The sequence below is a fragment of the Mesocricetus auratus genome, unplaced genomic scaffold (genome assembly GCF_017639785.1).
Source record: "Mesocricetus auratus isolate SY011 unplaced genomic scaffold, BCM_Maur_2.0 Super-Scaffold_2245, whole genome shotgun sequence".
Taxonomy (NCBI): Eukaryota; Metazoa; Chordata; class Mammalia; order Rodentia; family Cricetidae; genus Mesocricetus; species Mesocricetus auratus.
In genome coordinates, this window is record NW_024429180.1 from 9753982 (window position 1) to 9776876 (window position 22895).

Below are 22895 nucleotides of genomic sequence, written 5' to 3' on the forward strand. Positions count from 1 at the left end.
GATGTCAAGAAGAAATGGAAATATTGGAAATCTGCGTAGTTCCAGAGTAAACTCTTACATAAAAATATACCAGATCTTCCCTCAAACCACCAGAAAATGAGTCAAATGTGTATAAAATAGAGGTTTACAACACTCAAGTGAGAGTATTTAGATATGCAATGTTAGCTGCTCTTTGAAAAATTACCCAGTGAAAGCAAGACTAGAAAAATGACACTTTTCTAACCATAGCAGTAAATACATATGGTGATATAGCCTTATGATTTATTAAAGCTTAACTGAGGGTAAAGAAAGCAAAGCTAGGCACAGTTCATAGAAGTCAAACTATGGTGATACACACCTTTAATCCCAGCAGCCATACTAGCAAGCCATAGAGCCAGGTGGTGGTGGCACACCCCTTTAATCCCAGGACTCAAGACACAAACAGATGGATCTCTGTTAGTTCAAGACCACATTGAGCTACATGAAATTGATCCAGTGCCAACGTGAAACAGCTCACAGTAAGGTGATCTCAGGAGTTTGGATCACAAGCCTTTAAAACCAGGATTTGAGAGATATAAAAAAAGGAAGCAAAATCAGTATTAGACGATTAGTCCCCAACCACTCTGAGCAAATGCAGCCATCTATGACTGCAGTTTGAGGATTCATGGAGCTACCTGGATAACCCTTTCAGTCTGAGGTAGAAGAAAGGGCTAGTGGCTGGCTGTTTTGTTTATCTCACCCTCAGCTTGAACCCCAGTATCTTTCTCTGGTCTTTTATTTTCTGTGTTACCTTTCTAATCATAGCAGTAAATACAGAAAAAAATCATTTGCCAATGTCAAACATCGAGTATGTTACTATATATGCAAAGAGGAGAATGTGTATACTTTTCTACCATGACCAGTCAAGGCTGTTGAATCTTATTCCCCTTATTCTATATTCTCCTGGCAGAAAAAGCAGGAAAATGAAATAAACATTCTATGGATATTAGAGAGAGAGAGAGAGAGGGAGAGAGAGAGCTGGGGTCAGTTCAGTTACATGCAGGTATTATATATGACAGTTCAGGTAAATCGAAATCTGTGGGCTTTCTGGTGATGTCCCTGACTGCTCGTGCTACTAGAATCCTTCTTAGCTAGCTGAACCTAATGTTTGCTTGTGGGTTTCTGCATACATTTCCAACAGTTGCTAGATGAAGCCTCTCTAACGACAATTTGGGTAGGCACCAATGTGTGAGCACAGCAGAATGTCACCAGACGTCATAAGAATGACTTTTTTCCAGTCTTATTTCTAGGTTTCTGTGTCATCAAGCCTCTGAGTCCTGGCACTCCCAGAAGTGTCAGGTGTAGGCACACTCTTTTGGCATGGATCTCAAGCTGGAACAGTCATTGGTTGGCTACTTTCACAATCTGTGCCTTGCCAGCATATACCATAGTCAAGACAGAATGTGGGAAAAAGGCTATATGGCTGGGTTGGTGAACCAGTCCCTCTACTGGAAGTCGATGACTAGTTCAGGCTGCATATACCCTATTACTTGCAATCTTAGCTAGGGCCATACTTGTAGAAGTCTCTCTTTAACCAGGTTTCTGCCTTCCCCTGAAATTCCCACTCTTTTCTGTCATCTCTTTTGGTACTTCCACATTTCATTCCTTCCCCATCTGCTTCACTCATCATCCTATACCCATATACCCTCAGTCCATCCATGAAATCTCTTCTATTTCTCCTTCCCAGGGAGATCTGAATATTACCTGTTGAGTCCTCCTTGTTACCCAGATTCTCTGGGTCTGTGGATTATAGCATGGTTATCCTTTGCTTGATAAGTAATATCCACTTATGAGTGAATATATAATCATGTTTGTCTTTCTGGATCAGTGTCTCCACACTCCATATTTTTCCATCAGTTCCATCTGTTTGCCTTCAAGTTTCATGTTTGTAACATTTGAGTAATATACTTTGTGCCAATGTAACTTATTTTCTTTATCCAATAGAGGGACATCTAGGTTGTTTTCACATTCTGGCTATTACAAATGAGAGTGCTATAGACAGAGTTGAGCAAGTGTCCTTGTGGTAAGATTGAGCATCTTTGGGTATATGCCCAAGAGTGTTAGTTATATCTAGGTCTTAGGGTAGATCAATTCCCAATTTTCTGAAGAAAAAAAAACCCAACACCATATTAATTTCTGAAATGCCTGTAGAAGTTTGCAGTTTACCAGCAATGGAGATGTTTTCCCCTTGCTCCACATTCTCTACTGCATGGGCTGATACCTGGGTGTTTGATCTTAGCTATTATGACAGGTATAAGGTAGAATCTCAAAGCCATTTTGATTTTCATTTCCCTGATGACTGCATTGTTGAATTAAGTTTTTCTCAGCCATTTGAGATTCTTCTATTGAAAATTCTCTGTTTAGATCTGCACCATGTTTTTCAATTTGATTATTTTGGATTTTGTTGTCTAGTTTATTGAGTTTCTTCTATACTTTAGAAATCAGTCCTCTTTCAGTAATGGGGTTGGTGAAGATTTTTAACCCCCAGTGTTTAGGCTTTGTATTCACAGTGTCTTTGGCCTTACAAAGCCTTTTAGTTTCCTGAAGTCCCATTTAATAATTGTCAGGCTTAGTGCCTGAGCTATTGGTGTTCTATTAAGGAAGTAGTTTCCTGTGCTAATGCATTCAAAACAATTTCTTACTTTCTCTTCAATCGGGTTTAGTGCTTCTGGATTTATGTTGATGTCTTTGATCCACTTGGACTGGAGTATGATGCAGGGTGATAAATATGGATCTATTTGCATTCTTATGCATGTTTCTATCCAGTTAGATCAGTACCATCTGCGGAAGATGCTTTCTTGTTTTCTCATTGTGTAATTTTGGCTTTTTTGTTCAAAATCAGATATTCATTGTTGTGTGGATTTACATCTGGATCTTTGGTTTGGTTCCACTGATCACCTGTCTGTTTTCATGCGAATCCCATACTGTTTTTATCATTGTACATCTTGTAGGACTTAATATCTAAACAGAAGTTCTTTAATTAGACTGGATTGCTTTGCTCTACCAAATGAAGTTGCATATTGTTATTTAAAAATCTGTAAATAAGTTTAATGGGATTTTAATGGGGTTGTGATAAAACTGTGGATTGTTTTTGTTAAAACAGTAATGTTTACAATAGTAATCCTACTGATCCATGAGCATGGGAGATCTTTCTATCCTTTGATATATTCTCCTATTTATTTTTCAGTGGAATTGCTTTATGTTTCTCTCCATTCAATTTGATATTGGATATAGTCTTGTTGTGTATTGCCTTTATTATGTTTCGTATGTTCCTTGGAGCCCTGATTTTTCTAATATTTTTATCAAGGAGGAGTGTTGAATTTTATCAATGACACTTAATGACATTATCATATTTTTTTCTATCTTCAATTTGTTTATTTGGTGGAATACATTGACAGTGTGAGATGAAGCCTACTTGGCCATGATACATGATCTTAGATTTATTTTTGAGTATTTTATTGAGTATTTTTCCATCAATATTTATTAGGAAAACTGGACCAAAATTTTTCTAATGGTACATAGGTTAATCTTACCTGGTCCTGGAAATATAGAGAACTACACAGAGCTAGTCAAGACATGGATCTTTTAGGACAACTTACAACCACCATTTTAATCAGCCAGCATAAATGTTTACTACATTCTAAATATTTATCTTTATATAGAAAGAAAAATTCATGTCTTACCAATTATCAAATAAATATGTCCTTTCGAAAGATGAAGGACATTACAGAAAACCAATAGCACAAACATGCAAGGAAAAAGAAACTATGCACTGCCCAGCCCCAACTGAAACATCTAAAATATCATTCCTGTAAAATGATTAGGGATCATAGCAGAAGAGGAAGTGGAAAAGTCTAAGAGGCAGAGGGACAGGGATTCATTGTGAAATTCCATATCTTGAAAATATTAGAAACATTACATCCATAAATTTTCAAGCAAATGGCTTCCTAAACAAGACCCAGACAAGGAAGATACCTGTAAACATGCTAATGTTGAAGAACAAAGGTAAAAATATACATATTTGTATATAATACATTTACATATATAATTACTATAAAATATGTTTTGTATTTTTACATTATAATATATACATATATTTCAGTTTATAATATCCATTCAAAATGAACTTTCTGGTAAGATATCATCTAGAATATGGCAATAATGTTTGACATCTGAAGACTACAATATCTTCAAGCTTATTCTGCAAACTTAAATCTAATTCAGAATTAATTTTAATTATGGAAAGTCAGTCATATGTCTAAAAATGACAAAATATGATAAACTGCCTAGGTTTATTAACTTCCTAGGTTTTCATAGAAGATATGAAGCAGAGACAACAGCAAAGGCAGAATTGGTACATTAGGATGGTATTAAATAAACAAGGAATATGAAACCAAAAATTTGACATGATTGAGTCATATTTTCTTTACAAACACTTTCATGGATCTATGCAATAACACTAAGCCATAAAAATGTTCATAGCAATCTGCAGATTCAATGCAATCCCCATTAAAATACCAGCGCAATTCTTCACAGACCTTGAAAGAACAATAATCAATTATGTATGGAAAAACCAAAGACCCAGGATAGCCAAAATAACACTGTTCAACAAGGCAACATCCGGAAGCATCAACATACCTGACTTCAAGCTCTATTACAGAGCTATAGTCCTGAAAACAGCTTGGTATTGGCACAATAGACAGGTAGACCAATGGAATCAAATTGAAAATCCTGATATGAACTCACACATGTATGAAAATCTGAACTTTCACTAAGAAGCTAAAAATATACATGGAAAAAAGAAAGCATCTTCAACAAATGGTGCTAGCATAACTGGATGCTGGCATGTAGAAGAATGAGGATCAATCCATGTTTATCGCCATGCACAAAATTTCAGTCCAAATTGATCAAAGACCTCAACATAAATCCAGCCACACTGAACCTTTTAGAAGAGAAAGTTGGTGGTACCCTTGAACGAATTGCTACTGGAGACAGCTTCCTGAACATAACACCAGCAGCACAGACAGTGAGATCAACAATTGATAAATGGGACCTCATGAAACTGAGAAGCTTCTGTAACGCAAAGGACACAGTCAGCAAGACAAAAAGGCAGCCCACAGAATGGGAAAAATATTCATTAATCCCACATCTGACAGAGGGTTATTCTCCAAAATTTACAAAGAACTCAAGAAGCAAGTCTTTAAAACACCAAAGGATCCAATTAAAAAGTGGGCTACAGAACTAAAAAGAGAATTTTCAATGGAGGAGTCTAAAATGGCTGAGAGGCACCTGAGAAAGTGCTCAACATCGTTTTCCATCCGGGAAATGCAAATCAAAACAACTCTGAGATACCACCTCTCTCCTGTCAGAATGGCTAAAATCAAAAACACCAATGACAATTTATACTGGATAGGATGTGGCAAAAGGGGAACACTCCTCCACTGATGGTGGGAGTGCCAATTTGTACAGCCACTTTGGAAATCAGTATGGAGATTCCTCAGAAAAATGGGAATAAAACTACCACAAGACCCAGCAACTCCACTCTTAGGCATATATCCAAAAGATGCCCATTCATACAACAAGGATGTCTGTTCCACTATGTTCATAGCAGCATTATTTGTAATAGTCAGAAGTTGGAAGCAACCTAGATGCCCCTCAACCGAAGAGTGGATAGAGAAAATGTGGTACATTTACACAATGGATTACTATTCAGCAGAAAAAAAAAACATGGAATCCTGAGATTTGCAGGCAAATGGATGACACTAGAAGAAACCATCCTGAGTGAGGTAACCCAGTCACAAAAACAGAAACATGGCATGTGCTCTCTCATATATGGATTTTAGACATAGATCTGGGGAGTGCCAGCCTACAATCCCATGCCCAGAGAGTCTGGGAAACAGAACCCTCATTCAGAAGCTGATGGAAGCAGAGGCAGACTCCCACGGCTAAACATTGAGCTAAACTCAAGAAATCCAGTGACAGAGAGGGAGGACTGATGACCAAAGGCATTAAGACTGCGCTGGTTTAACCCCCAGAAACAGCTGACCTGACAAGGGTTAGCTCTTGAATCCCAGACTGATGCTTGGGGATCCAGCATGGGACTTATCAAGATCCCCTGAGTGTGGGTGTCATTGAGGAGGCCTAGGTAATCTATTTAGCCTTGTTTAGTAGATCAGTATGTATTCCGGGTATACAAATGGACTTTGGACTCCCATCCAACAATGAGAGATGCAATCTCACTCTGAACTTTTGGGGGTGGGTGTAGGCCCTGCCCTGGATAAAATGACAGGCTATGGACACCCCCATGGAGGGCCTCACCCTCCCTGGGGAAATGAGGGGATAACGGGGAGGTTGGTGGGAGGGCACTGGAGGAGGGGAGGGAAAGGGAGAGGGAACTGGAATTGACATGTGAAGCAACCTTATTTCTAATTTAAATTTACATTTAAAAGTAAAAAAAGGATATATACATATATATATATATATATATATATATAATGTTCATAGCATTTCTCTGTATCACAAACAGCATTTGTTGTTTTCATAGTGATAACCATTGCTGCTGAAAGTGGTTTTATCTCTCAGAGATTTATTTACCTTTACATGATTGCTAATGATGTTGAAGTTTTCTTTATATATTCTTTGGCCATTTGTTCTCCATCTTTTGAGAACTATCTGTTTATTTCATTATTACATTTCTATAAGTTTACTTATTGTTTAGTGAGAACTATCTGTTTATTTCATTATTACATTTTTATTATTTTATTTAATTTGTTGTTATTTAGTGTTTGCTATCTTCATATGTTGTAGAAATTCACCCTGTCATATGTTAGCAAGTATTTTGTTCATTTGGTAGCTAACTTTCCATGATTTTTTTCCTTTGTGTGCGGAAACAATTTTTAATTTTATGCAATCTAATTTTTCAAATGTCAATATCCTGAGACAAAAGTGTTCTTAGTGCCCTTGTTTGATGTGGTTCAACTGTACTATGCCTGAGTATTTGATCAAAGAGTTCTAAACCAAAATACCACAGACATAGTTACTAATTGAAGCTAGCTAATAATTATTCACAACAGTCAAATTACGGAATCAAGTTATATGTCTATTATCATAGGATCGACAATGAAAATATGTATATGCATAAAATGGAATGCACCAAAAAACCCTTTTGCCATGAAGAATGAATAATGACGTTATGTAACTTGTTAGAAAATAGATACATTTGGAGTTCATTATATTAACAGCCTCAGAATAACAAATATTACATTTTCTCTCATGTATAGATTTTTTTAATTTTATATAGAAAGTTACATATATGCAAAACAGTTTAGGAGAATAAAGATGACCAATAGATGGCAGCAAAAAGGGAAAGAAGTAGTAGGAAAAGGAAAAGAGTAGGAATTAGGGGGAAAATATATTTTACACTAGTATGAATAAGTTCTAATGGAATCAAGTATTCTGTACAATGAATATGTATAAATTATATGTGTGTGGGGTGTGTGTGTGTGTTATATAAACTGGTAATGCTGCTGAGCCACATATCATAAATAACATTCTAAAATCTAAATGAGTTGGCCAGGACTGAAGCAAATCTAAATCTTACCTCTTTTGTTTTAAGATTCTTTTTTTTCCAACAGGAAATATGTGCAAATTTTGTATACCTTGGTTTATATATTTTATTCATTTTTGTTTGTTTGTTTTATTTTAATTTTAAAAAGCTTGTTTTACATGTCAATCCCAGTTCCCTCTCCCTCCCCTCCTCCTGCACCCACCCCACCGTCCCCCCATCCTCCCACCCTATTGCCAATTCCTTCCACATAGGGGATATCTAGAGTCTGTCATTTCACTCAGTGTAGGGTCCAGGCACTTCCCTAAGAGTCCAGGCAGACAGAGCAACCCTCTTTGTGTTATGGACACACGATGTCTGTTAGTATTCGAGGGATAAACACTGATCCACTGCTCAGGACCCCATAGATAGCCCAGGCCTCCTCATTGACTCTCACATTCAGGGGGTCTGGATCGGTCCCATTGTAGCCTCCCAGCTGTTGGTCTGGGCTCCAAGAGCTCTCCCCCTGTTCGGATCAGCTGTCTCTGCAGGTTTTGCCAGCCCATTCTTTGCCAATTTGCTCTTCACTCCTCTCTCTCTGTCGCTGGGTTCCTTGGGTTCTGTTCAGTATTTAACTGTGGGTGTTTGCCTCTGCTTCCATCAGTCACGGATGAAGGCTCCAGGATGGTTATAGACATCAAGTTCACTATCAGGAATAGGCATTCGATGTGGTCTCTACACTATTGCTTAGCTTGCCAATTGTTGTCATCCGTTTAGATCATTAGAGGTCACAATGGTGCCTGATCTGTCTTCTAACCTATGATTACCTCTTCCCCCTATCCTACCCCCCCAGTCGACCTTCCTGTTCCTCCATGTCCTACTCTCTCTTCCACTTCTCCCCCTATTTCCCAGGTCCCCCTCCCCCCACCCCTCGCCGTGGTGTTCCCCATCTGTTCAGAGGATCTTGCCTCATTTCTCTTCTCTTGGGTACCATGTATAACTTTTAGGTTTTTCTTGTTTCCCAGACTCTCTGTCAGTGGAAGTGCAGACTGGCACTCTCCTGATCCGTGTTTAAAATCCATATATGAGTGAGTACCTACCATGTTTGTCTTTTTGTGACTGGGTTACCTCATTCAGGATGGTTTCTTCCAGTGCTATCCATTTACCAGCGAATTTCAAGATTCCATTGTTTTTTTTTTCTGCTGAGTAATACTCCATTGTGTAAATGTACCAGGATAGCCAAAACAACCCTATACAATAGAGGAACTTCAGGAGGCATCACCATACCTGACTTCAAGCTCTATTATAGTCCTGAAAACAGCTTGGTATTGGCACAAAAATAGGCAGGTAGACCAATGGAACCAAATTGAAAACCCTGATTTTAGCCCACACACCTATGAACACTTAATTTTTGACAAAGTAGCTAAAACTATACAATGGAAAAAAGAAAGCATCTTCAATAAATGGTGCTGGCATAACTGGGTACTGGTATGCAGAAGACTGCAGATAGATCCATGTATTTCGCCTTGTACAAAACTTAAGTGCAAATGGATCAATGATCTCAACATAAATCCAGCCACACTGAACCTTTTAGAAGAGAAAGTGGGAGATACTCTTCAATGAGTTGGTACAGCAGACCACTTCCTGAACATAACACCAGTGGCACAGGCACTGAGATCGACAGTTAACAAACGGGACCTCCTGAAACTAAAAAGCTTCTGTAAGGCAAAGGGCAAAGTCAACAAGACAGAAAGGCAGTCCACAGAATGGGAAAAGATATTCACTGACCCCACATCTGACAGAGGGTTAATCTCCAAAATTTACAAAGAACTCAAGAAGCAAATCTCCAAAACACCAAAGGATCCAATCAAAAGGTGGGGTACAGAACTAAACAGAGAATTCTCAATAGAGGAGGCTAAATGGCCAAGAGACATTTAAGAAAGTGCTCATCATCCTTAGCCATCAGGGAAATGCAAATCAAAACAACTTTGAAATACCATCTTACTCCTGTCAGAATGGCTAAAATCAAAAACACCGAAGACAATTTATGCTGGAGAGGATGTGGAGAGAGGGGAACACTCCTACACTGCTTGTGGGAGTGCCAACTCGTACAGCCACTTTGGAAATCAGTATGGAGATTCCTCAGGAAAATGGGAATCAATCTACCACAAGACCCAGTAATTCCACTCTCAGGCATATATCCAAAGGATACAAATTCATACAACAAGGGCATCTTCTCCACTATGTTTATACCAGCATTATTTGTAATAGCCAGAACCTGGAAGCAACCTAGATGCCCCTCAACTGAACAGTGGATAGAGAAATTGTTTTAAGATTCTTACACCATAATTATGACATGGACACTCAGCAATGGAGAGTAGATTGGGTTTCATAGAAATGTAGGTAAGCAAGGCAGTCAGGAGTACTGCTGGAAGAAATAAATTAATATGCTGTAGTTCCCAGTTATTGATTAATATATTATTCCATAATATTAATATGCATTTTTACAAGGTTAACATTTGTATTCAACTATCTTTAAAGGCTAAAGAGTTGTCTTAATGAAATTCATACCTTCTACGTTAAGGTTAAATATACATCCTTTTGCATCCTATTTCATATCTCAAGCAGGTATGAAGTTCAGGAAACATTTTTAATGCTAATGATGTGTCTTTAAGTCAATGTAACATAAAGAAGATGTCAAGAATTTTAAACCCAATAGTCAATAAATGCGGCTTAATAGAAGGCAACCTATTACAGGTAAGTGTTAGGAAAAAAATTTGTGGGCAACTAGGAAATTTCTACAAAAAATGATTTCAGTAGCAGGGATATTAGTTGATATCATTTATGTTTCCACCATATCAGTCACATCTAGTCAGGTATACCTTTCATGTGGACCCAACTATGTATAAATGATAACACTGCTAATATGATTGTTTTTATATTTATTTGAGTTTGTAAATGGTAGGAGGTAGATGTATACTTTTTATTTTCTACATTGATACTACTTACACAAATGTCAAATGATTACATAAGCTTTTAAAATGTACATGAAGCATAAAATTCTCTAATCACAATCACTGACAAAACCTTCTGCCCACTTCACCAGAGACAAGCATGATTGATTTAACAGGTACAGTTTCAAAACACACTATTGAAGCCTGTGTGCAACTTCTACACATGTTAAATTCTCGGATGATATAACTGTGTGCATACATTAATATGTGGATCTCCACCATGGAGGGCCTCACCCTCCCTGGGGATCAGAGTAGAGATTGGGTGACGGACTGGGGGACCTAGTGGAGAAAGCAGGGAATGAGGGAAGGGAGAGGAATCTGGTATTGACACGTGAAACAAGACTGTTTCTAACATAAATAAAAAATTATTTAAAAATAAGTAAATACAACGCGAAAAAAACATGTGGTTGGTGGATTGAGATCGATTATTATTTCAAAAGCAAGCTAATAAACTACTCAAGAATGAACAAGTGACAATTTTTAAAAGTGATAAGTGGAGTATCATATACTGAGTGGAAGCAAACTCTTATAGCTGCTGAATAGATGAAGTGAAACACTATTATTGTGAAATGATGAAGTTTGTTTTTAAAATATTACTTCATAACGTGAAGGATTCTTTTGAAGATATTGTTTTTAGTTCCTTTTAGACTAGTGTATTGAGTTTTGATAAAATAGGACTTTAAGTCTAAATCTCATATCTATGAACTGCTAAGAATAAAAATAGACCCTTACTAACAAAAGAGATGTAGTAACAGTACGTCAGTAGTTTGAAGATTACAACATAATTATTAACACTAATTTAGAGAATCACATATTTCCATTTCTACACAGCAACTTAAATTAAAATCTCAGGAGTATGTATGACAGACAATGCTTGTATATTTCTGAATATAATGTTATGTTGACTATATATGTATATAATTATGCGTGTGTGTGTGTGTGTGTGTGTGTGTGTGTATGTGCTGGATGGAGAGACAGAGACATAGAGAGACTACAATAAAGTGGGAGTGACCTGGTACCTGTGTGAAGGTCAGAGAATATCTTTGGGTATTTTTCCTTTTCCTCCATTTTATTTAGGACACAATTTTGCTTCTTGTGTCCTGCTGTGTATCACTGAGAGCCTTCTGTTACTGTCTTTCATTCCATGATATGATGCTGATGCTATGGAAAACTCCTTCTGTACGCTGTATAGTTGGGATATCCAGATGCAGGAAAAAGAAGTGTGGAGTCTGTGGAGACACCAGCTAGACACAGTGAGAGCAGGAGATGAACATGCCATGCTAATAAAGGTACTACCAAATGGCAGAGCCTAACAAGGAATATGGGTTAACTTAAATTGTAAGATCTAGTTAATAATAAGCCTGAGAAATTGGCCAAGTAAATTCAATTAATACAAGGCTACATATGGTAATTTGTAAGCCATTGCTGGAATAGGAAATCTCTGCCTATATACTGGAGTAATAGATAATCATTATAACATCCTGCTTCTACCTGGGTTGTAGGGATCCAAACATATGTTCATGGCTTTATAGCAAATGCTTTACCCATTGAATAAACTCACCAGTCCCTTAAGAAATTTTAAATAGTGAACTTACAATTGATTTCTTGTTTTAAATATTACTAAGTTACATAATGATATGTATTTTTGATCTAAATATATTTTAAATTTCATTTAAATTATTGATTTTATATCCCAACCACTGCTCCTCCTGTTTCCTCTCCTCTCATACCTCTTTGCCCCCTCACTCCACTCCACCTTTGTTTCCCTTTGAAAAGGGATAAGTGTCTCATCAAAGCCTGGTATATCAGGTTGCAATAAGACTAAGCACCTTCCCTTATATAAAGGCTGAAAGCTAAGAAAATATCTTTGGTATCCTTTTTGATATTATATGACAATACTTTGAATAAGTTGCTAATATTTTTCTCCTCAAAGAAGTGACTTCTGTTTTTATTGACTAAGCTTGCTTATTAATACTCTTCACATATGACTTATGCTGTAATTTTTTATTTAAATTATAAAGTCGTATTTTCCATATCAATCCCAGTTTCCTAATTTTTATCTAATGTTCTAAAAGACAGTTTTCTGTATTTAATTTTAATGATTTTTATTATAAAATTGCTAATCTGGGACATTATTTATAATAGAATTCAACTTCAAAACAATCTCCAAAACCTGCTGCTGGAATTTAAAAAACAAATGAACAAATGTGAGTTTTGAAGAACTTGATAACAAGCAAACAGAAAAGTTGACAACCAATTCATCAATCCAGAGTTAGTGTGCCAAAACTCAGGTCCAAATGGATCAAAGACCTCTACATAAATCCAGGTACACTAAACCTGATGGAAAGTGGGAAGTAGCCTTAAATGAATTGGCACAGGAGACTTGTTCCTAAATATAACACCAGTAGCACAGGCACTGAGAACAACAATTATTAAATGGCACCTCCTGAATCTGAGAAGCTTCTGTAAGGCAAATTACATGATAAATAAAAGTAAATAATACACAATGACACCCTACAGAACGAGAAAAGGTCTTCACCAACCACACATCTGACAGAGGGCTGATATCCAAAATATATAAAGAACTCAAGAAACTAGATGCCAAAATACCAAATAATCCAATTGAATAATGAGGTACAATTCTAAATAGAGAATTCTCAACAGAAGAACCTCAAATGGCCAAACAACTTTTAAGGAAGTGCTCCACATCCTTTGTCATCAGGGAAATGCAACTCAAAACAATTCTGAGATAGCATCTTACACCTGTCAGACTGGCTAAGATAGAAACTACTAGGCAAGTTGAAGGATTTCTTTAAACAACGTTTAAATTTAACAGGAGACACAATTAATAACTTACAGAGTATTGTCAAGGGATATTCAAAGAACACAGTGTAACAGAATTGACAGCTCAGGAATTTGTTGTATTTATAAGTAATCTGATTTTCATATGATAATGCACAACAATTTTATGGCTTTTTTCCTGTAGGTGTTTCTGGGATAACTGGATACATACATGCAAAAATTAAACTTATAGTTGCATTTCACATTATATATGATAATTAATTCAAAATGGATCACTAAATTAAATGGATCAAAGTTTTAAAAGTCATTGTGAAATCATGCTGTAAAATCTTTGTGATCAGCATCCTTGAAATAAAATTGAAAGCTCAATCCAGACTACAAACAAGTTGAACTGTTCTGGTTCAAAATTCCTCTTATGAACTTCAAAAGACCATCATTAAGAAAAATCAAAGTGTAAACCCATGAAATAGGAACAAGTAATTCCAACTACCAGTTTGATTAAGAAGTTCTATTAAGAGCATACACAGAAATTTTACAAACTGATAACACGAAGATGGCCTCCTTATTGGGAAACATATGTAGACTTCTATATGGAAATATTTAAATGGCTAATAAGCACACCAAGAGACGCTCATTATCATTAATCATCATGAAAATGAAAACTAATGAAATCTACAATATGCCACCTGGAATGAATACAATCAAATGACAGACATGCAAATACTGATAATGATGTTGATAAACAGAAACATTTAATACATTACTGGTGATAAAATAAACACACATAGAAATTTGGAAGTGTACCAGATTCTTAAAATATTAACACGAATTTATTCTACAGTGTGACAATTTTATGATTTGGGATATTTCCAAGCAGATAAGAACATGTGAATGCAAATATGCAGATATTAGAAAAATCTGGGCAGGATCCAAATATCATCTCCAGATCGGTGGCTTAATTGCACATACCCTGCACCCATGTATGTATTTCCATTAAGCAAGGGGGTATACATTGAAGTACACTTCAGTACGAGGTTATCTAAAACATTATGCCAGTTCAGAGGGCAGTGAACATTGAAAAAACCACATATACACACACACACACACACAGAGAGAGAGAGAGAGAGAGAGAGAGAGAGAGAGAGAGAGAGAGAGAGAGAGAGAGAGAGAGAGAAATGACTTGTGTCCCCTCAAAATTTACATGCTGAAGCTGAATCTCCAATTACGTGTTTGGAGTACTAAGGTCTTTTAAGTAAACAATTAAATTAGACAAATGTGTAAGGGTGCAGATCTTTACAAACATGATACCTGTCTTTGCCAGATGAGAAAGACACACTAGTGTGGCCACTCCTAGTCCCGCTGAAGACAGGGAAACTGTGTCGACAATCCAGAACTAGCCCCGGGAAAGAAGAACCAGACTATACTGGATACTGGACTCTGATTTCCTATTTCCCTTTCTTTTCTTTCTTTCCTTTTTAAAAGACTTTTTAAAAACTGAACAAAAACATTAATACAATATATTCTGATAGTTGTTTCCCCTCTCTCAGCTCCTCCCTAACTCACCAGCCCACATCCACTCTTTCCCCTCTCCAGTTACTTTCCCGTTTACTGAATATATTTTTCTTCTCATAGTATAAATTAATTACAGTTTCCCTCTCTATACTCCTCCTCGTTTCTTCCCACTTCTCCTCCCATCTGGCTTCATTGCTTTCTGTCTTTCATTAGAAAAAAATGGGCTAATAATAAGATAAAATAATAAGATTAAACAAAACAATAAAAAACAGGCACATTACAATTGGATCAAATAAACATACTGTTTCCTATTCTGCAGGGTTCCCTGAGTCCTGAGGTGAGACAAATGAAGGAGACATTATGTTTAGGGCTGAGGACTCTGATGTCTCTAGCTCTTTGCATCCATAGCATGTATCTCTGGGTTTCCATATTTGTAACCATCTGCAGCAGAAGGGAGCTTCTCTGATGATGGCTGAACAAGACACTGATCTATGATAGAGTGCTTTGGGGACTCTTCTTATTGTATGTTTTGTTGTTTGTTTGGTGTTTAGACCACTAGTGTTTGGTTGAACCCAAAGTACCTGGACTATCGGCTCTCTGGTTCATGAATACATAAGCTGTGTTAGGTAATGGTTACAATTCATGGAGTGGACCCTCACTCAGATATCGGTTGGTTACTCCCGCAATCTTTGCACTACCGTTGCCCTAGACAATCATGCAGGTCGGGCAACTTTGTAGATCAATTGCGGGTTGTGGTTGACTTGGTGTTCATGTTTCTCGTTTAGCACTGTGCAGAACTCCTTCTTTTACCAAAAATGCTAGCCATAGGGTGAAAGCTCTATGTAGGCACCAGCTGGACATCTCCAAGTTCAATGAGTTGTGTAGGCGTTGTCAGCAATGCAGCATCTCTTGTCAATTTGTGAAGAGCAATCTAGAGTCCTATAGGAATCTGCAAACAACCCAGGCTGTTCCCAAAACTATATGTTGCTCTCCACAAACTGAGTCTGATTTTCCAAACGTGTGTGAAAGTGAATCTCTGTATGATTTAAGCCATTTGGTGTGTGTTATTTCACAGTATAAACTGAGTAAAACAATATATATTTCTTAATATAGATCAGAAATTAATGAGACATGTTCTCAATTTTATTTCTAGGAGAGGGATAAACAGACTATGAAGATCATCTAAATGACTAAATAACTGTTGACCGCAATTATTTAACATCATCGCCACACGTATTTAACTTTAAGCTGATCAATTAAAGCATTCTAATTACACTTTCAATTGTATAACTGGGGAGAACATTTTTGAAAATTAAAATGAGTGAAATAAACAATATTTCTCAATCTATGTCACTGTTTTCACTACTTCTCTGCCCATGTCCTATTCAAGTGGTATAGGCAAGGCTTCTGATAGCAATGTTGATTCAGCCAATGTGGAAATTTTGAATAATTTTATGATAATTTTCAAATGAATTGCTATATAATTTGGCACAGAATAGTGATCATAAACATTGCCAGTCATGATGGAATTCCTTTCTATTATATTTTCTAATTGTATTTCCATTCATAATTATTACTAATTTTATCAACACTTGTTAGATTTTATGTCTACTCCGATTTGAAAAATGGATGTGCATATATATTTATATATGTAATTTTGAGCAGCAGGTATATATAACGCTTTCAAAAATTTGCTTTTTAAAGTTCAGAAGACCCAGAATTTGTGATTTTTCTGATACTTTCTGTGGTAAATTTTCTCCTTTGCTATATCCTAGTTGATTGAAACCATTTGGGTCATGATGATAAAAGTGAACACTGATTGCAGAGGACAGAACAATAAAGCAAACAGGGACAATTAAGGTGACACTCTCCCTGGTTTCTTGTGATCTTGTTATCTATTATTCCTTATTTGTACTCTCACAAAATGCTAAGATGAGTCATTTTCCCTAAGCTGAACTCTTTCCAGGTAAGTTAACTTTTGATGAATTATCAATGGAGGGAGAAAAGGACAGCTAGATCACTCCCAACTCCCATCCATGACAATTTTGAACAAACTGAAAGTCACTATTGAGTCAATTTGATTCAGTTATTCAATCTTCACTCTCTCAAGAACAGTGTATCTTTTAAAAATAATTTAAAATGTTTTTTAACAAGTTTATACATGTAATGAGCTTCTTTCCACCTCCTTCACCCTGCTTGTTCCCCTCCCTTATAGGGAAACCCTTCTTCTTTCAAGGCCCTTTCCACTTTCATGACTTTTGTGTTTGTAACTGAGTTTAAATTCCAGTGCAAATAAAAATTGGGGAGGACCCACTTTTTAAAGCTATTTAAAATTTCATGAACTCCAAGTAATAGCACAATCTGTATATTTATGTAGCTTTCCCTGATTATAGTCTTTAATTCTCTGATTATTCTCCACAAAAATCCTGTACTAATATCCACATTACAGCATACAATTCACAGAAACAAATCATAAAAATGCATAGTTTCATAACATCTGTTTCTCTCTGTAGCACCTTCAGACACTTCTCTTCTTCTTTACTGCATGTGTAAGTTATTTTAATGTCTCGGAGGCAGGATGACAGCCAGGGAAGGATTTCAGAGAGGACTGATTTATACTGACTATGGTCAGAGGGTTACAGTCTCTTATGGCAGGAGGTTACAAGGCATGAGACAACTGGTTACCCTGGGTCTACAGTCATGAGATTATGCACAGAAAGTGAACATGGGCCACAAACCTTCCAACACAATACAACCAGCTGAAGAAACAAGTGTTCAAACACAGGAGGGAATTCAGATTCAAACAACTAAACAAATTATTCTTTCTCTCATTTTAATAACAAATTCAAACTTCACAGAGGTGTTCATTCTATTTAGTTCTATATGCCTCAACTCTTTTCACTTAAATTATTCTTCTTCTATCATCATAAAAGCTATTTTAGAGGTCAAAATTATGTCAAAGTTGACAACTTTAATATGAGTCCCACCTTTATTTCTTTTGTTGAGTAGTTGTTGGCAGGCTTGCTCACCCTGATTTTGAAGAACTTTCTTCTTATTATTATTTCCAGGAACACATTCAAGTGGTTCCTGCTTGAAGTTATGAGTCCTTGACTTTAGATTCCTCTCATGGTTCTTCATAATGTTCTTCCCTGAACATTTGAGAGCCTTAGGCTCCATCTTAGATGTCTTTTATATAAACTTCCTCCCATGAGTGAACATCCAATTTCATGAATGAGGAATCTTTGATAATAAAAAAGTCAATAACTCAAACCTTCAATATGGACCTCTCTTCTAAATTTTTATTGTCACAATTAATTAGTTTTAAAAAGCCTGTGTTTTTCTCAGTTGATTGATAATAATATCTAAAATTTTCATTTCTTTCAATTCATAACAATCATTGTTAGTACTATTCTTATTATTACCTGATTCCTGACAGCAGACTATGTAGCCATGGAACCCTGGGCTGACCAGGATACTTCCTAAGTGCATTCTGTTAGGTGACAGGGGCAGGACAGCATAAATCTTGAAACCTTACAGTAGACAGGTTAAAAGTGGTCAATAAGTACAATAAATCATATTTAGCAGTCATAAGGCAAGTGTTAAATAGGTGCAAAAACAGCCTTGTAGATATTAAAATGTACAGCTTCTGATAAAAGAATGCAAAGGTGAAAAATAATGTTTAGGAGCTGGGTGTTGGTGGCGCATGCCTTTAATCCCAGCACTCGGGAGGCAGAGGCAGGTGGATCTCTGTGAGTTTGAGGCCAGCCTGGTCTACAAAGGGAGTTCCAGGACAGCTTCCAAGATAATACAGAGAAACCCTGTCTCGAAAAACCAAAAAAAATGTTTCAGAATCAATAATTGTAAATATACATGACAGGAGTAAGATAATAGGGATATTCAATAATGATTGAATGGCATGAGGAGAAAGGTAAGGCCACACTGTTTCTCATAAAATGTATGTAGATTTGAGTTGAATTAACTGTTCTGTCTTTGACATTTTAAAAACAAGTAAATAGCAATTGTTATAATGAGTATAGAGTGACTGCTCTCTATGTTCAGAGCCTAAAGTATGAAAAAAATACTACTGATTGGCAGCTTTGTCTTCTTTAGTGCTCTCTTTAGGAGAGCGAATTAAATTTCAAGCACTATACCGAGTATCTAGTTCTTCATGTTCCATTTATACACAAGTCAGTGGGTTAACAGTCGTAGACATTATATATTTGCATTATAAGTCCAATTACCCCTATGTCAACAGTCTTGTGGTACTGCGCAGGCTCCCCTTGAGCTCTTTAAATACAACAAGCTATTCTACCTGTTAGACCAGACAGTTGTTTACCTAAAAGTCCAGCTAACAGAAGATCCACAGAGAGATTACTCTCTGATTGCCTTTTCTCAAGTAGCTTTCTTTAGATAAGTTCAGGCAGACTTTCTCCCTTGGACTATAAAGCAAATTCGCTTTTGGTGAACGGCTATAAGATAGTTAAGAAACACAAATTCAATTTGTTTCAATACAGCTATTCGTTAGTATACCCAGCAATGCCCTCACGGTTCTGAAATAATTTGATTCATGATTTATCGGGGGAAATCTTGATCTCAATGCTGTTAAGGGACTAAATTGAAGTTCAAAAAGCATCATTGTCAAGTTGTTTGGATTGGTTTGAAATCGAACAAGCATGTCTAACTTACTAGTTTTAGTGTCTTCAGCTTTAAACATCTTACCAGAAAAGGGGAAGAGAGGGAAGGACAGGCACTGATGGATGCTGGTTCAAGTGAAAAGTATATTTATAAAAGAGACATAGCTGGCTGGCAAGACTTTTCGATTCATAAATTAGAAGATGTGTGTGGAAGATTTGCGTTTTGTAAGATGGAATAATATCTACACACAAGTCCCGTATTTGTATATACAAATATTTAATAATAGTATCTACAACACATGTGTTAGTGTTGGTGCCTACAATAAAACAGAAATAAACCCTTTGAAAAGCAACACATATATTTATAAAACAAATTTGATATATAGCGAACTACTGGCAACTGAATAATACACAAGACAAGAAGTATTTCTGTCTCAGTGGAGAAAATAAATATGAGTAAAAAGCAGGAATTATGGGTCTAATTCATTTTGTATTTTGCCTGTGACTTTTCGATGTCTTTCAAATTTAAGTTTTGTATTATCCCCTGTAAGACGTCAAAGACAAGGAATATATGAGAAAAACTTACACGGTTTCCTTCAGAAAAAAAATGTAATGATGGCATCTCAAAAGAAAAACTGTAAACATTGACTTGCCCTGTACCCTAGAAACAGTATGTAGGTCAGTTGTCACCTTGTCAAAAATGCATCTTCCACTTTCAAGGCAGGCTCTTCCTCATTATATCTGTAATGAGAACCAAGGTCCCCCAAGCTTTGTGTAGTGACATCCAGTTTCTTCACTGCCATTCCGTCTATCTGCTTCCCTCTTACATAGATTTATGGAAAAACTATAACCCTCCATAGTTGCTTTTCCTAATATATCTACTAAAGACTTTGCAAAATGTAAGTCATTAAGGAAGAGAAAACGTTCTCCAAGCATGTGGCACACACTTGCATTCACGGGCTTCCCTACTTGGACTAGGCATGTAAAACATGTGTTCTTCTCTCTGAACATCATGAAGTCCTGGAGAAATCCCCAGTCTGTTTATCAGATCAGAAATGCTGAAATTGTGTGTGACCACAGGCTTCTGCAAAAAAAGAAGCAATTCATTGAGAGGGGGAATAGGATCCCCAGTAAGAAAGGACAGCTTCTCAGCAAAAAGCTATATGGGGCCACGGGGAGAGGAATGGTTTCAAAGTACACTGAATCAGAAAGAAAACACCGGCATTTGAAGGAAAGTAGGAGGGTCAACACAGACTAAGCAATCATGCTCACTCAAATGGAGTTTGATCTACATGTTTTACCATTGCTTAGTGCTTGCTTTTCTCTTTATTCTCATGTGGTTAACTTATAGCTTTGCACAGTACACAAACACGGAATACACCTACCTCTTGCTTAAGGACTCATTTAGGTCAGCAGATACTCCAGTTCTAGAGGACTGTGGTTCAAATAAGGAAGGAAGTGGTGCCTTCTTACTTTGGCATTTGCGGTGATTTTCATTATCTGGGGACCAAGGGTATAGAGGCAGAAGCTGATTAAATCCTTCCTTCTAAATTACTTCCAATGACTGAGTCACAATCATTCTGCTTAGGAGAAGCCAGGCTCCACCCCTTGCCATGGAAACTCTGTGTTCCCGTGTTCTGAAGAATCAAGCCTCGACGATGTGGTAATACATTATTTATGATTCATTAAAGCTGGCCTGAAGGTTCAGAAAGTAAAGGCAGTTAGGAGCCATAGAAAACCACACATATATCCTTAATCCTAGCAGCCAGAAGCAAGGAGATGGTGGTGCACACTTTAAATTGTAGGACTCAGGATTAAATGGTAGACAGACCTCTCTAGTACAAGGCCACCTAGGGATACACTAAATTGGATCCGTCTATAAGAATAACAGATCACAGACCTTTAATCCCAGCAGTAGAGGGGTATAAAATGTAGAAGCAGCGTCTTCAGTAGTCAATGGGAGGCATACGTTCTCCAGCCACACTGAAGGTAAGAGCATTCAGTCTCCAACCATGATGAAAAGAGATTTCAGTGTGAGACTTGGTGAAGAGCTCATGCATGGATTAGTGAGCTTGAGGTGAGAGCTATTGGCCAGCTGCTTTACGTTCCTGATATTTAGCTTGAGGGTTGAACCCCAGTATTAACCCCTGGGTCTTTTATTTATTCATGTGTCCAGACTATCCTATGCTGTTTGATGACAGACATGTGTAAGTGTGAGCTTTGCTCACAACAGCAATCGGTCGCCCTTTGAGCTGTACTGCATTACGTTGAGGACATGGTCTCTAGGTCCAGTGTATTGTACTGGAACTGATGATGTTGTCAACCTGACGACTACATCTTGTTAACTGAAGTGCAGGCTTATGGTCTCTCCAATGAAGGATAGCCATCATATTATTTGAAGTAGAAAAACCCACCCTAATATGGAAGCTAAGTTCATCTGTGTTTCTGCTGGGGCATTACTTCACTGATATCAAAACATTTTTTTTATTTTGGTTTTTCGAGGCAAGATTTCTCTGTGGCTTTGGAGGCTGGAACTAGCTCTTGTAGACAAGGCAGGTCTCTAACTCACAGAGATCTGCCTGCCTCTGCCTCCCTAGTGCTGGGATTAAAGGCATGTGCCAATACTGTCCAGATAAAACATACGTTTTTAGTATTTTAACAAAGACCGAAGATTAACGGTTCATCTACAGGTCATTGGTGACAGGGGGATGTTGAGACAGCCACACTCACATACTTAGCACCTACTTGATTCTCTCCAGTGTTAGTCATTGTTGAAGTGGGAATGCACTATGTAAGTCAATCTAATAAATCCCCTTTTTAATCTCTCTCTCTCTCTGTATGTATGCCTTTATTTCTCCCTCTCTCACTGTCCCCATCTCTCTTTCTCTCTATGTGTTTGTATATGTTCTGTTCCTTTCAAGACACCTCATTTATAATATAGTGAGATCAACAGATCTCATTATATGTTGGGAAATGTCTTATCTACATTTTCAGCTGTTGACCTGATAAAAAGAAAAGGTTATTTTAAAATTTTTATACTCATAAATGGTACATGGGAAGGTATTTATTACAGTAAACCAAATTTTGTTCTTTTCCAAAATATAATTTTTCTAGTGTTTGTGTGAGTATGCAACAAAGGAACAAAATAATTTATAACCCATGGAAAGTTAGAAAAACACACATTTGAATTCCATTCATTTTAACACCCTGTGTAAGTATAGTCTTTGTTTAATTTCTTGCCAGGTCAGATAGAAAATTCAGTTTTTTATCTGTGAACTCTTTTGAACAAAATTCTTTCCATATGCATGAAGCTAAATGTTAATGCCCTGATTTCTGTTCTTGTAGTACACATACCATGGCAGAACTCAACAA

General features: G+C 36.9%; 1 long non-coding RNA gene across 2 annotated transcripts in view; it reads right to left on the bottom strand.

Annotated features, from left to right (window-relative positions):
- The window catches only part of LOC121137432, a 50528-nt gene extending 29469 nt beyond the window's left edge, over positions 1-21059 (bottom strand). For both annotated transcript variants that reach the window (XR_005874664.1, XR_005874658.1), the window contains exon 1: positions 20909-21059. This is a non-coding gene — a long non-coding RNA (uncharacterized LOC121137432). The remainder of the gene's footprint in view (positions 1-20908) is intronic.
- Positions 21060-22895: the final 1836 nt, after the last annotated feature.